Source organism: Felis catus, chromosome F1 (assembly GCF_018350175.1).
Source record: "Felis catus isolate Fca126 chromosome F1, F.catus_Fca126_mat1.0, whole genome shotgun sequence".
Taxonomy (NCBI): Eukaryota; Metazoa; Chordata; class Mammalia; order Carnivora; family Felidae; genus Felis; species Felis catus.
Genome location: NC_058384.1, coordinates 57,758,881 through 57,773,203, shown reverse-complemented (window position 1 = coordinate 57,773,203; position 14,323 = coordinate 57,758,881). Strand labels below are relative to the sequence as shown.

Sequence of the window (14,323 nt, the reverse complement as noted above, 5' to 3'; positions counted from 1 at the left end):
AGCCCTATAGCTTCTTGGGGACCATGGAATAGTTTCTCTGTGTCCAATAAAATGAAGTTGCCTCTATAGAACATTTTTCTGGATATGGCATTCCTCAAATTCTGTCCCAGGAGCTGTGTGATAATGAAGTTTCATTGTCATTTGAAAGAGGTCGATGGAAAAGGGAAAGGAGTCCCAGGTGGGACAGATCTGAATGGTGTAGCAGAGGAAATGCTGTCCCCATGAACACAAGCAGCTGGGTGTCTGGACGCACCATAAAATTTTATTGTGAAATGCGCAGATGATGGGCCCAGCTGCAAAGCATCAGGAGGGTTTATCGTGATCTCCCAGTGCATTCTGGGTGTGCTCCCCTTTGACACTATTTTTGTGGGCTGAACCTCACTGAGATGAAGACATCAAAATTACTTCAAGGTGCCGTCCTGCTGGGAGGCACTCCATGGGCTTCCCTCTCTAAAGCTCATCATACCATTTGTCATGACCAGCAGCGAGAACAAGAAGTATTAAGCATTAACCTGAGAAGACGACGGGACCTGGAGTTTAGGAAACCTTTGTGGGTTATATCCCTATCTGACAGGCATCATCAGTTACCAAGCCTACTGTGAGACCTGTGGCCCTATTGGCCACACTTTGTCACTGAGCAAGATCACCAAATCATGCTATACAACTACACGCTTGTGTTTCAGGGAATGAGATCATCTACAACCTAAAACTGGCTTGACTCTGTCCACTCACCCCATAACGCCTTACAAGCAGTTCTGTCCTTGGTAAAAATCCCTCCTTCTAAGTAAGGCTTTGCCTTTTCCCTTAAAGACCATGATATCCTCAATCAGGCTTTCCCCTATGAACCATAGGACACAAAAAGTGTTTGGGATGACTATTTTCTCTCTCACAAGGATAGTACATAATTAGTTCTATTTCAGCCACACTGGAAAGAAGTTGGATCGTTACATAAAATGGATGCCTTCCACATCACGGCGGAATTCTCCTACTGAACCCCCTTTGAGAAGGGCTTAGGAAGGCCTCCGGAGTCATACAGCATAAGATTAAGTCATAGAATCTCATGAGGAAAGGGCTTCATACAAGGGATCCAGTTCAACAACCCCATATATATATATATATATATATATATATGCATATTTATCTTTGAGAGACAGAGATAGAGAGCGAGAAGGAGAGACAGAGAGAGACAGGGAGACAGAATCCCAAGCAGGCTCCACGCTGTCAGCGCACAGCCCGACGGCGGGCTCGAAATCACAAACTGTGAGACCGTGACCTGAGCAGAAACCAAGAACGGGACACTCAACCGACTGAGCCACCCAAGTGCCCCAAACAATGTCCCCTTTTTCTCACGTGAATTCTCAGCGATACCCTGAAAAGTAGTCAGTTAGTCTCTGCCCGAACAGCTCAGCCATCAGAGGCAGCAAACACCAGGAAGAAGAGTGCTCACTGCTAGAAGCTTTTCCTCTGGACGAGGTAGGAAGGGACCAGATGATAGGGAGCCTCGAAAGCTACATGAAGACACGGGGACTGCATCTTGCAAGTGGTGGCAAACCATCAATCCCCAGCTCTCTGCCGGGCCAGAGCAACCCCACGTTTGTTCCCCTCTGATTCTGCCAAAGCCCGTTATGTTATGCAGGGAGGGGCACCCACAGAACTGTCGACAAGTTTAGAAATCTGATGCGGGGCCAGCAGGTAGATGCTATCAACAGGTAACACCATCCATCTCACTCGAGGAGATTTACTTGGCCGGGCAGACAGCGCCTCGAGGAATGCTATCTCTACCCATAACCTACCACGATTCCCCTGCCTCCTTGGAGAACTTGAAAATACCCCGTCCTGATGTCTTATCTTGTTTTCTCACATCAGGCCCGGGCTGAGGTTTCAGGTGTCAGGCTGCAGCCAGAAGGGAGATTTATGGTCCTGTTATCAGGGCTAGACAGCAAGAGGCTGTGGTCACACGGTGGGGAAACAATAGCCGGGCGGGGAGGGCCACGAGGAGGGCTGCTGGTCAGCACCTGGAATCACCTGTGCCCACACGGTCCCCGGGGGCAGGTGGACTGGGCTGGGGGTTGGAAATAGAAATGTCCCATGGGTGCTGGGAAAACAGCTCCCTCCACGCGAGCGCTCTGAGTGCAGTCACTTACCGGCTCGGGTGGTTATTGCCTATGGCTAAATCCACTGTCACATATTTCAAAGGTGCTAAATCATTCCAGCAATGTATAAAATAGAAAGCCTATCACAGCTGCTCGGGACTGAGGAGGTCATGATAAATGGACAGTGAGTGAGAGGACCCTTGGGGGCTGACGCAGGCCCATGTTCAAGCCATAGAAGAGGCGTCCTGTTGACTTGTGCTGTATGACAGCTGGTCTGCCCCCACCCTCCAAGGACAAAAATGAGAGGTTGCAAGCCAACTTCTACTTCTCAGGCAGGGGCAAGAGGGGTAGGCAGGAACAAACCTCATTATTATAGCAGCCCCAGGTTTTCTCAGTCAGCCATTTACCTTTGTGAGACCTCCCATCTCCATTTCTAACGAAGCTCCTCAACTAAATATATATACACCAACATATAATATGTAATACATTTTTTACATTCTCTCTATACAGATATAGATTAGATTAGACTATAGATACGCATTGTAGATTATAAATATGTATTATAGATACAGATTATAATTATATAGATATGTTATCTATATCTCATATCTATATCTCATATCTATATATCTATAATATATAATATTATATCTCATATCTATAATATATTATCTCTATATGTAATCTAGATGGCATTTGATAAATGCCACAAAATATAGTATGATGAGCTAACTGCTTCCCCATCCCGAACCGTACCCTCGTGTTGCTGGACCCTGAACACACAATCCCTGCCACTGTCCCCCGTGATGCTAAGAGTGGGGTACGCCAGGAGAGAAGCTCTCCCACGGCTCTCTCCCAGCCTTCGGGTGTGTGCAGAAAAGGCGAGAGCAGACTTCAGTCAACCTCAGGGAAATCCCAATGCTAAGCAACAGGGAGCAGCATCCAACTCTTCCCGCCTTCCACTCAGGCTGCCAGTGGAGAATTTAGATTTGCCAAAGAGATTCTTTTCCAGGCATTAGGCTAAAGTCACCACTTATTCCCCATGGTCTGCCACACGGATATCGTCGCCTGCTGAGTCAGGGCCCTGGGCTGAACCTGAGCAGGTGACCCCAAAGGAAATGGCTGTACTGTGCCCAGGAGCAGCTGTCTCCTTCAGAGCCCTGCTCAAAGCCCAGCCTCTCCAGAGACTCTTCCCTGGTTTACCCTGAGTAATTAAGCAGAGGCTGGACCACATACAACAAATATTTACCGAGTGCGTATTACATGGAGGGCACGATGTCAAGGGGCCATTGCAGTACTGTTAATTCAGCATACATTTATTTGGAAGCTTTTGTTGGTGAAGAGTGGAGGGCAGGGGTGCCTGGGTGGCTCAATCCGTTAAGCGTCTGACTCTTGGTTTCGGCTCAGGTCATGATCTCGTGGTTCTGTGAGTTTGAGCCCCTGCATCGGGCTCCGTGCTGACAATGTGAAGCCTGCTTGGGAGTCTCTGTCTCCCTCTCTCTCTGCTCCTCTCCAGCTCACACTGTCTCTGTCTCTCTGGAAATAAATAAATAAACTTAAAAAAAAAAAAAAAAAAGAGTGGAGCGTAATGGATTCAAGAATGAGCTCTGAGCCACCCTGCCCGGTTCATATCCTGAGTCAGCATCCCTTTGGATATTTTTAAATTAAATGAGTTAATACATTCAAAATGATCAAAACCATGCCCAACACAAAAATAAGCACTCGATATACATTAACCGTTATTATGTTTACACAGTGGCGACGCCCTGGGGATGGAAAGATCAGTAAATTATTCTCCAGCCACCAAAGAAAATGGAACCAACGGGGGCAGAACATTTCAACACAGTGGTCTTTCCCAAACAGTCAGCCATGGCACACGGATATACCCAAAGCATTTCCCAACTATACTGCCAAACGGTAAACAATGCTTGAAAGGAATGTTTGCCACCCTGTATACAGCTGGGTTCCTCAGCTAAATCACTGAGTTGAGTGAGGAGACAATATTGCCTGAAGCAGGGGATAATGCCAATCTTCCACCAAAGAAAACTCGCACCTTACGAGAAAATGTAAAAAATGCAAGAATGTGCCACTGGGTCACAGGTATTTCTAGCTGAGCAACAAAAGTACTCGGGGATACTTTCATCTGCTAATAACACGATACCCAACTAAAGTGGGTAACACGTAAGAACATTTATTACGTTGCAGGACAAGAAGTCTCGAGGAAGGTGGTATAAAGTTGGTCCAGCAACTCAATTACATCATTAAATCCCAGACTCCTCCATCTCTCCAATCATCAGACCAAAGCCCATCAACTTAGTCCTTAGGTATCTATCCCCTAGGATGCAAAACGATTACCAGAGTTCCAGTTGTCACAGGTAGACATGATGATGTTCAGCAAAGAATTTCCAGTGGGTCTCCTTTCTTAGAGTCGCATGTTCCTCAAGGCCCATTGCCAACGTTGAATCACATGGCCCTACCCTAGCAGCCAAAGAGTCTGGGAACGCAAGTGCCTGGCTTCTTTGGCGTCCGTAATGGAAGATGAGCTATACCAGAAAAGTGCGTCACCATGAATGCCTGCAGAGCGAGTAAGCGAATCATCCAGAAACCGTGGATGTTTATTCAGACATTGTGAGTTTTTGTTGCGCTTGTGCTATAGTAGTAATTGTGTACTAATTATTACTAACTTGTTGAGTGTGGCTTTAAAACGCGTAATCCTTTCAAGCGCATAGCCAAATACTCTAGTATTTCAAAAGGTACCGCAAACACGGACAGGCTGAGCCCTAGTTCAGTACGTGGCAGTAAATGATAGTCAAGGAAATGAAATGCTAGAGAAGAGACTGGAAAATCAGCCAGGAGATGCATACATATTCACATACTCATTCATTTTTTAATTAATTTTGGAACATCTGCCGGGTGCCTGGCACCGTTTTATAGCGGCGAATAAGACGAAGTCCCTGACTTCATGGAATTTAAGTCTATTGGGTGTGACCCCGTGGCCTTTAGTCCCCAAGACCCAAAGATTCTATTATCATCCTAGGTTTATAGGAGTTTGTTCTTGTTGTGTTTTTTTGTCTGCAAATGTTCTTGCACTTGTCGAAGTGTGTCTTGTTTCCCTCCGGACCTCCCACCTCACAAAATAAGAAACACAGGGCTTCCATTAAGTCTGCGCCCCGTGAAAGGAAAGGCTCTTCACCTTTCTTACATTGGCAAATTGGCAGAGTCCCAAAGGGCAGACCGATGCATTTACCCCAGCTTTGTTGCCCGGAAGCCATACCGCCGTGGGCAAGTCACTTGGGGATCCTGTTTTCTCATCTGAAAGTGGGAAAGGTAATAGCCCGAATTGCTACATAACGCTTTCATGACGAGGATCCTCGGTACAAAGCTTAGACAAAATCGGCCCGCAACGGCTGGCGCGTCGCAGGCACTCCGTGTCCGGGAAGCTCGAAGCGGTCTTTGCTGCCATCTGACCTTCTAATCTCGTTTGCCACTTGTCAAATGAAGCCAGCCCTCTGCAGCAGGTGGCCAGGCCAGTCAATTAGTGCCTACAGATGGCACAGTGATCTGCTAATTGCTGCGAGGCTTCCAAAATCTAAATCGGTGTGGTGGCCCAGCTGCCAGGGACATCAAGTTTTCCTCTCTCCCGCCCCTGCCCTCAGCCCCGCTCCTGAGCATTCCAGCGAAAACTCGAATTCTCTGGAGACAGTCAGCAGTTTGTGCTGTTAAAAATAAGTCGTTTGGACCCTGGCTGGCCATGTATGAGGACCAAGGAGGCACTGAGTGCCATCTTTGATTTCTTTACGCCCACCCCCACACAAAAATGGTTCCTAATCCATGGGAATTTTGACAATTCTCTCATGGCTCAGCTCTTCAGCTGTCACTCGGGCTATTCCCTGACTGAGCACGAGGTGAACAGGGGACCTGAGAAGAGACAAGCAATGGCGAGAAACCAGCAAACTCAATTATTTATTCAAGTGGCACAGCAGGGTGTATGCTCACTGCCGTGAATTAACGAATTTTCTAGAAAACTAGCTGAGTAGGGGCACCTGGGTGGCTCAGTAGGTTTAAACGTCCGACTTTGGCTCAGGTCATGATCTCATGGTCTGTGGGTTCGAGTCCCACCTAGGGCTCTGCGCTGACGGCTCGGAGCCTGGAGCCTGCTTCAGATTCTGTGTCTCCCTCTCTTGCTCTACCCCTCCCCCGCTTATGCTCTGTCTCTCTCTTTCTCGCAGAAATAAACAAACATTTAAAAAGAATTTTTTTTAAGAAGAATCAAAATTAGCTGAGTGTATCTACATATATAAATATATGCTGTATTTTTTTCCAAATACATAATCAACTCCGTTTCCTAGCAACTCAAACAACCATCTGCTTTTTTTTGAGCTCTCTCATCACAGATGTCCTTCCTGAGTCTTAAACCACGGCATGGGCCAGGGCTTCCTGCTAGGAAGTATGGGTAGTTTGCCATTTGTGGGGGAAAGGCCCCAGCACATATTTTCTCGTTGCCATTCTAAAAACATGACATGTTACCCATACATCAAAGCATCGGTGTGTCCCTGGAACCTCTACAATAGGCCCGAGATATGGTGGTTGAATGTAATGGAAAATAGTGGAGAAGTGGAGCAGGGACAGAGAGGAAACAGATGGAGAGAGAGAGCTCCCCTCTTACACCCCGAAAGGACATACGTCTATGGAGCTGTGTCTTTTTTTTTTTTAATTTTTTTATGTTTATTTAATTTTGAAGGAGAGAGAGACAGAGCATGAGCAGGGGAGGGGCAGGAGAGAGACAGACAGACAGACAGACAGAATCTGAAGCAAGCTCCAGGCTCCGAGCTGTCAGCACAGAGCCCGACGCGGGGCTCGAACTCAGGAACCATGAGATCATGACCCGAGCTGAAGTCAGACGCTTAAAGGACTGAGCCACCCAGGCGCCCCTGGAGCTGTGTCTTCTTAAATAAGAAAAGCAGGAGAAAGAATTTGAGAAGAGGCCAAGCAAAAAGGGGCCCCATTCTTCCTATTGTCATTCAGGACCAGCATGGATAAGACAAAGCTCCCTTGGAAGTGATAATGCCAAATTCAAGGCAAAATTCAGAAGCCAACTGCAGTCAGCTCAGGCTGCCAAAACGAAATACCACAGACTGGGGGGCTTAAACAACAGAAGGAGGCTGAAAGTCCAAGATCAAGATGCCCGACAATTTGGTTCCTGATGTGGGCTCTCTTCCTGTGCACACAGATGTCTGCCTTCTCGCTGGGTCCTCACCTGGCCCGGAAAGAGAGAGAGAGGATCCTGATTCTATTGGGTCAGGACCCCGCCCTGATGACCTTATTGAGCCTTAATCACCTCCCGATAAACCCTATCTCCAAATACAGTCATTTATGGAACGAGGGCTTCGACACATGAATTTTAGGACACAATTCTGTCCGTAGCCCTGTTAAAAACCTTGCCCTTTCTGAAGGCCCCTCACTGTACCCTGGGTGCAGCCATCCTGAGCACGTACTGGGTGCTTCAAGACACAGTGACCCAGGAGCCTCCAACTCACTACAAATCCTCAACTCAACCCAACTCGAGTTCTACCCTCCCCTGTGGTCATAGGCATGTAAAAAGCCCTTTATCAGTATTAAAACTTAGGGGCGCCTGGGTGGCTCAGTCGGTTAAGCGGCCAACTTCAGCTCAGGTCTTGATCTCGCGGTTCGTGGGTTCGAGTCCCACGTCGGGCTCTGTGCTGACAGCTCGGAGCCTGCCTTGGATTCTGTGTCTCCCTCCCTCTCTCTCTACTCCTCCCCCGCTCGTGCTCTGTCTCTCTCTTCCTCTCAAAAATGAATAAACATTAAGAAATTTTTTTAATTTTTTTTAAATATTCAAGTTTATATTTGAAAAGCATTGCTGCTTTGTCAAAGGATTCCTCAGATGACATATGCTACATGAACTGTTAAGAGAGGCAGGAGTATCTGGGTAGGAAGGGCTTGGGATTTCTGCCCACTGGAAAGTTGTTAGAAATGAAGGTAAAGAGGAACTAAACTCATGGCACAGGACGACGGTAGATGGACTTTAAGTTGTACCACACTTGCCTCTGTTACTGAAACAAGGCGACATGCTGGTCGTCATTAATATTATTCTTAGTGTTGTCTCATAAATCTCCGTTTTTCTCATTTAAAGAGAAACATACGGTATATTACATACATAATTTTACACCTCTAAAGATGATCCTGCTCCAAGGCATGGAGGGGAAAAGGCTAAGGCTCTGTCTTCCTCTCAGATTGCACCTACATTCTATTTAATTCAGCCAATATTTAGGAAGCAAAAGATTATCCTCGACACTGACAAAGCTGAGGGTCAGGAAGGGTGATCCCACCACACCCAAGGTCTTTTGCTCTCTCCCCCCTAGTCTGTAGGTCCTGGGGCCGTGCCTGGGCAGAAGCACAGAACCGGACCGGTGCATGCAAAGGACCCTCCACCCATCTTGGTCTGGAGCGAGAATAGGGCACAGCTCCCACACCCACAGAGAAGTCAGACCGAGGAAATGATGGCGGCGACGTCTCAGAAGAGCCCCAAGGTGTTCCCCCATGCCCAGGTCATTCGCCTCATTTCCTTCCCCTCCTCTCCTGGCTTCCTTCTCTCCCTGTCCTGATTTGCCTCTCACTTGACTGTGCCCAACAGGGCTTGTGTGCGCTTCTTGGAGATCGACAACGCACATCGGTGAGAAGTCTCGCAATTAAAAGAAAACTTATTTAACCCAGTGTTTCCCACATGCATTTCTTTCCCATGGCAGTGCGCAGCCCCACGGGTGGCTTCTAAGTGTTGCCGACCAGTTTTCAAATACTCACTGAGCTGCCTTCATTATAACCCTTAAGATGATAGTGTTTGCTTTCAGTTCTCTCCCACCTCCTAGGCACGTCTCCTCGCTTTCGGCAGACCATCCTTACCCCTTCTCTGCACCTTGCGACCTTAGATTCAGATCTTCTTCACGACCCTCAGACAGAGGACCGCCAAACAAAACCTGTACCTGCCAAACAAACCTGTGACACCAAACAAAACCTATACTTTCCAAACAAAACCTGATGCTCTAGGCTGGAATTTCCAACTGGGAACTCTAAGGAACACTTATCGTCAAGAAAATATCAAAGAGAGAAAACTCACGATTAAATATGTTTACATATTAAATTCCCCCCTTTGATATTTATAAGACACATTACTGAAGGCTCTGAGAAGGCTTGTATTAGAGAAACTTATCTAACCTCCCTTTCCCAAATGCATTTGGCCGCACTGCCCCTTTTTAATAACACCTAACAAAGAAAGAATCACCAGTCCACAGAATACCCTTTGAGAAACTCTGCTGAAGCCCAGTTTTCTCCTCTGAATCGCTCCTGTGCCATCAAATCCCCCCTGTTTGCTGTCTCATTCTGTCAGAATGGTTAGAATAGTTGAGCTAATAATGGCTCACTGAGTTAAGAACAGCAGCACACTATTCGGTACTAGTTGCTACTCCGCAAAATACTCTGGGAAAAAAAAAAAATCATTTTACAGATGAAGAAACTGAGCCCTAAAGAAGGGAAGGAACTTTCTCAAGTCTCGCCCAAGCAGGAGGTAGCAAGCTGAGAGCTAAATCCAAGGCTCTGTGATGATTCCTTTTAAACTGGCCACTCCTGTCAATCAGGGGTTAATAGGCTCACTTTCCAGAGCTGTTTACATTTTAAAGTCAAAGAGAAGAAATACTTTAATCCCAGAAGAATGAAGTGAATCCCTACTGACAGGGATCACGGAAGACTTTGAGGAAGCCAAGGAGGCTGGTCTTCCTTCAGACCACAGCCCTCTCTCCCCGTGGGTGCAAGGAAAGTTGTGCCTGCTTGGGCAAGGAACCCTTCCACCCTCCTCCAAACTAAGGTTGTAAGGTTCTGCAAATAGCCATGTATTTGCGTGGAGGCACAGCGAAGGAGTGGGGCTAGCTAAGAATAAGTTGGGGGGCGGGGGAGCTCCTGGGCGGCTCAGTCCGTTAAGCGTCCAACTGCGGCTCACGTCATGATCTCGCAGTTCCTGGGTCCGGGCCCCGCGTCGGGCTCTGTGCTGACAGCTCAGAGCCTGGAACCTGCTTCAGCTTCTGTGTCTCCCTCTCTCTCTGCCCCTCCCCGGCTCACGTTCTGCCTCTCAAAAATAAACATTAAAAAATTTTTTAAGAATAACTTGGAATACTCTGATTTGTGCAGCCCACCGACTCTTCCATCTGTTAATAGCTTGGGTCCTGGTCTTATTCTAAGGGGGCCAAACTGAAACCGACTGCCCATCACACGTGAGTTTTTGCCGACAAAAGGGACGGGTCCATGAAATGCTGGCCGTATGATGCTGAACGTGGTGCCTTTCAAAACCAAGTGGTTCGCTAGATATTTTCTGAAGACGATAATCCTGAGGAATCAGTACCCGTTTCAGCACATATTTGCTCCCAATGGCCGGCAAACTCCCCCCAAGTCCTCAAATCAGAATTTGGGGTGCGCTTCCGTTGAAGAGATTTTCCAGGAGGCATCCCTTCTAATGTATTCTGATTTCAAACGCGTGGCCTGTGATGATCACGGAGTCCGCGGGGAAGCAGCAGAGGAATTTGCTGCAGCCACCCGATGGCCATCTCATTAGGCTCCAGTCCAGTTCTGTTTGTACTTCTCCATCACCTTTATTTGTTTAAGAGGCCTGACAAGGCAAACACTCCTGATGCGATGTTTACATTGCAGCTTTCACTGGAGCTTATTAAACTCATCGTTACTTCATATAAGCTGCAGATATGTGGCTAGGGCCAGTTAGTGTTGACAGTAAGTAACAGACACCCTGTCACAAGGTAACATGTTTATACACTCCATTGGATGCCTGGTGGATTTTGTCCCTGTAAAACTATCAGAGATAATGAAGCTACTATCAGATAAGTGACTATAATAAATGGCTACAATTAGGTCTCTGGTTGATGAGAACACTTGGTGGTCTCTCCAGCTTGACTTAGACAAATCCCAGGCCACAAAAAAAAAAAAAAAAAAAAAAGTGGGGGAAGGGGATCAAAAATCAAAGGCAAATGAGATTGATTTAATGGAACACGATTTGATTTCAAAAGGAGCAAGAGTTAGAAGAAATCCAGTTTTCATCTTTGCTCCCTCCCTCCTGACCCTCCTTCCCTTCCCTTTGTCTATTGCGAAGAAAGAAAGAAAGAAAGAAAGAAAGAAAGAAAGAAAGAAAGAAAGAAGAAGGAGGGAGGAGGGAAGAAAGAAAGAAAGAAAGAAAGAAAGAAAGAAAGAAAGAAAGAAAAAAGAAGGAAGGAAGGAAGGAAAGAGGGAGGAAGGAGGGAAGAAAGAAAGAAAGAAAGAAAGAAAGAAAGAAAGAAAGAGGGAGGAAGGGAAGGAAGGAAGGAAGAAGGAGGGAGGAAGGAGGGAGGGGGAGGGAAGAAAGAAAGAAAGAAAGAAAGAAAGAAAGAAGAAGGAGGGAAGAAAGAAAGAAAGAAAGAAAGAAGAAGAAGGAAGGAGGGAGGAAGGGAAGGAAGGAAGAAGGAGGGAGGAAGGAAGGAGGGGGGAGGGAAGAAAGAAAGAAAGAAAGAAAGAAAGAAAGAAAGAAAGAAAGAAGAAAGAAGGAAGGAGGGAGGGAGGGAAGGAAGGAAGAAGGAGGGAGGAAGGAGGGAGGGGGGAGGAAGGAGGGAGGGAGAAAGAAAGAAAGAAAGAAAGAAAGAGGGAAGAAAGGAAGAAAGAAAGAGAAAAAGGAAAGAAGGAAGGAAGGAAGAGAGAGAAAGAAAGAAAAAGAAAGAAAGAAAGAAAGAAAGAAAGAAAGAAAGAGAAAGAAAGAAAGAAAGAAAGAAAGAAAGAAAGAAAGAAAGAAAGAAAGAAAGAAAGAAAGAAGGAAAATTCTGGAATCAGGTTCTTCTGAAGTTCTAAAGCACTCTGCATGCCTCCTCCCCAAATGCCCCAAGGATATCTAGACTGGAAGAAAACACCACTATGCCTCTAAACTTGGGGAAGCTTCTCCAGAAGAAAGAGCCCATCTGGGGCAGTTACTGCACCCAGAAGAAAAACCGGAGAAGAGAATAAATCCCCAAAGGGTCTTGGCATGAACTTCAATATCGCTCTACGGTCAAGGCTCCATCCATCCATCCTTGGGGCGGCTCGCAAGGCGCGACTATAATCACTCCTTTAAAGGGTTTTTGTTACACCAGGCAGGCTCTCATTACATGCCTGCGAAATAATAGCACACAATTTAAGTGCTCTGATGAAAAGGTCTTTAAAAGACATTTATTTTCTTGTACGGAATAGTCATTTCCAGGATGGCTTGTAGGTTTACAGTGAGCTCTATACATAGACGTATAACCTGAGAATGTGCTGGAAGCAGGTGTGTAGGGCCCTTTTAAAGGACTTAGAAGATGACACCAGCCAAGTGGAAACGGATTGGCAGTCAAACGCACTGTGGGCCCTGCACAATTAGTTTTCTTCTGTGACAACAATTTTGTTTACATCGCATCGCGCCCGCTTGCCCCAGAGGTCTCCCGACCATCCTCTGCCATTCTCCCTTCACGCACCTCCTCCTCCCCACCCCCATTCTCCTACCCCTGCCTCCCTGAATCACAACCACGTTTTAGAATTTGGCTAGAGGAGAAATGCTTTTCTGAAGCAGTGTGTTTACTCTGGGGGGTTCTATTTTCCTTTGATTTAATATTCCTAATAATAGTTTCAGGGGAAATTACCGTTCATGGTAGAGTGATTCCCCCCAGGAATAAATGCTCCGGGAGGTGGGGATGGGGAGGGGGTGATTGATGGGGCTTTTTGTATATCCCTGTTGCCAGAAGACCTCATAAACTCAGGAAAGCTGTCCAGGCATCAGTCTGTTTACCTTTTCACGACTTTAAAGGTGATTTATTTGACCTTTGAAAACGGGGATCATACTTCTTCCTGAAAACAGTGCACATTTCAGCATAAACGGTGACAGTCAAGATGGTAAGGTCTCCAGTTTGAGGTCCTTTATCACTATTTTTCTCATTCTAATCTGAATGGGAAACGTCTGCTGGGGTCTCGGTACAAGCATATTTGAGGAACGTTGTCTAAATACATGGAGATAAGTGTGCGTTTATGTACCATACGTACGTACAGTTCTCATAACGGTTTTTAACACTAGTTAGAAACGCCCCGGGCATCAGGGAAACAAGAGGTAGCATGGGTAAAGAAAAGCCTTGGGATTCGAGATAGGACCTGAGCTTTCACTGGCTGGTCGTTACCCTAGTCGTATAATTTAGCACCTTGCAAGCGAGAACTCTGGAGCCGAACCACCGGCACGGGACGCCCAGCTCTATCACTTAGTATATAATGTTGGCGAAGACACATGACTTCTCCGCGCCTTGACGCCGTTATCTGTAAAGTGGAACAATTACAGTGTCTATACCTCCCAAGGTTGCTGTGAAAATTAGAATAAATTGCAGCATGTAGATTGCTTACAATAACGCCTGGCATATGGAAAACAATACGTGTTAGTTACTATGACTCTCTGAAAAGGAGGGTAAATAATTATCCCTACAACAATACATGCAGCAATTAGGAGCGGACAATAGACAGTGCATATTAAGCCCCTCGTACAAGGCGACATGCTCTACAAATGCCACTCACCCCTCGGACGGAAAACAACTCATGAAGATCGTTTAAGTCCCTCGAAGCGGCGCTGCGACTACAGACATTTTCCTAACTTTGTTTTACTCAAACCACGAAGCAATATGGCAGGCTCTTTGTAGCTTCGTTTTACATGCGAAGAGACAGAAGGGGTAAACAATGAATGACTTACTCAAGGTCGCACAGCTCTTCACACAGCATGTGCATAGAATGCACATGCAATCTATGTGCATTCTGATTAAAATTCTATAGTATTACAATGTGGGGTATTCGCTGACCAGTAAGGGATGAAACAATAGCTACTGGTTCTTCGGGTTTGGGGGGCCCACTTCCCCAAAGCGACCAGTTTCGCCTTCAGAGGGACCCAACCAGCAGTGGAAACGGTGTGTAGAACAGAGTGAACGTCATTAGCAAGGTCAGCCTTTCTCTGAGATCTAACAATCAAGAGAGGAAATGAGGGAACTCGTCCATTGGCACAGACCGGATCGAGGGAATTGCTTTAGCAACTGGACTCTTGGTTTTACTTCTAACAAACATTAGAAAGGACATTTGGTATCAGTAAGATTTCTATTTTAAAACGTTTTTTATGTCGGGGCGCCTGGGTGGCTCAGTCGGTTGGG

General features: G+C 46.4%; 1 long non-coding RNA gene across 5 annotated transcripts in view; it reads right to left on the bottom strand.

Moving 5' to 3' along the window:
• Positions 1 to 14,323, bottom strand: part of LOC109495764 — a 70,443-nt gene that overhangs the window by 54,279 nt on the left and 1,841 nt on the right. For 4 of the 5 annotated variants that reach the window (XR_006591751.1, XR_006591750.1, XR_006591749.1 and 1 more), the window contains exon 3: positions 13,704 to 13,825. The exons of the other annotated variant lie outside the window; for it this stretch is intronic. This is a non-coding gene — a long non-coding RNA (uncharacterized LOC109495764). The remainder of the gene's footprint in view (positions 1 to 13,703; positions 13,826 to 14,323) is intronic. 5 annotated transcript variants of the gene reach the window in all.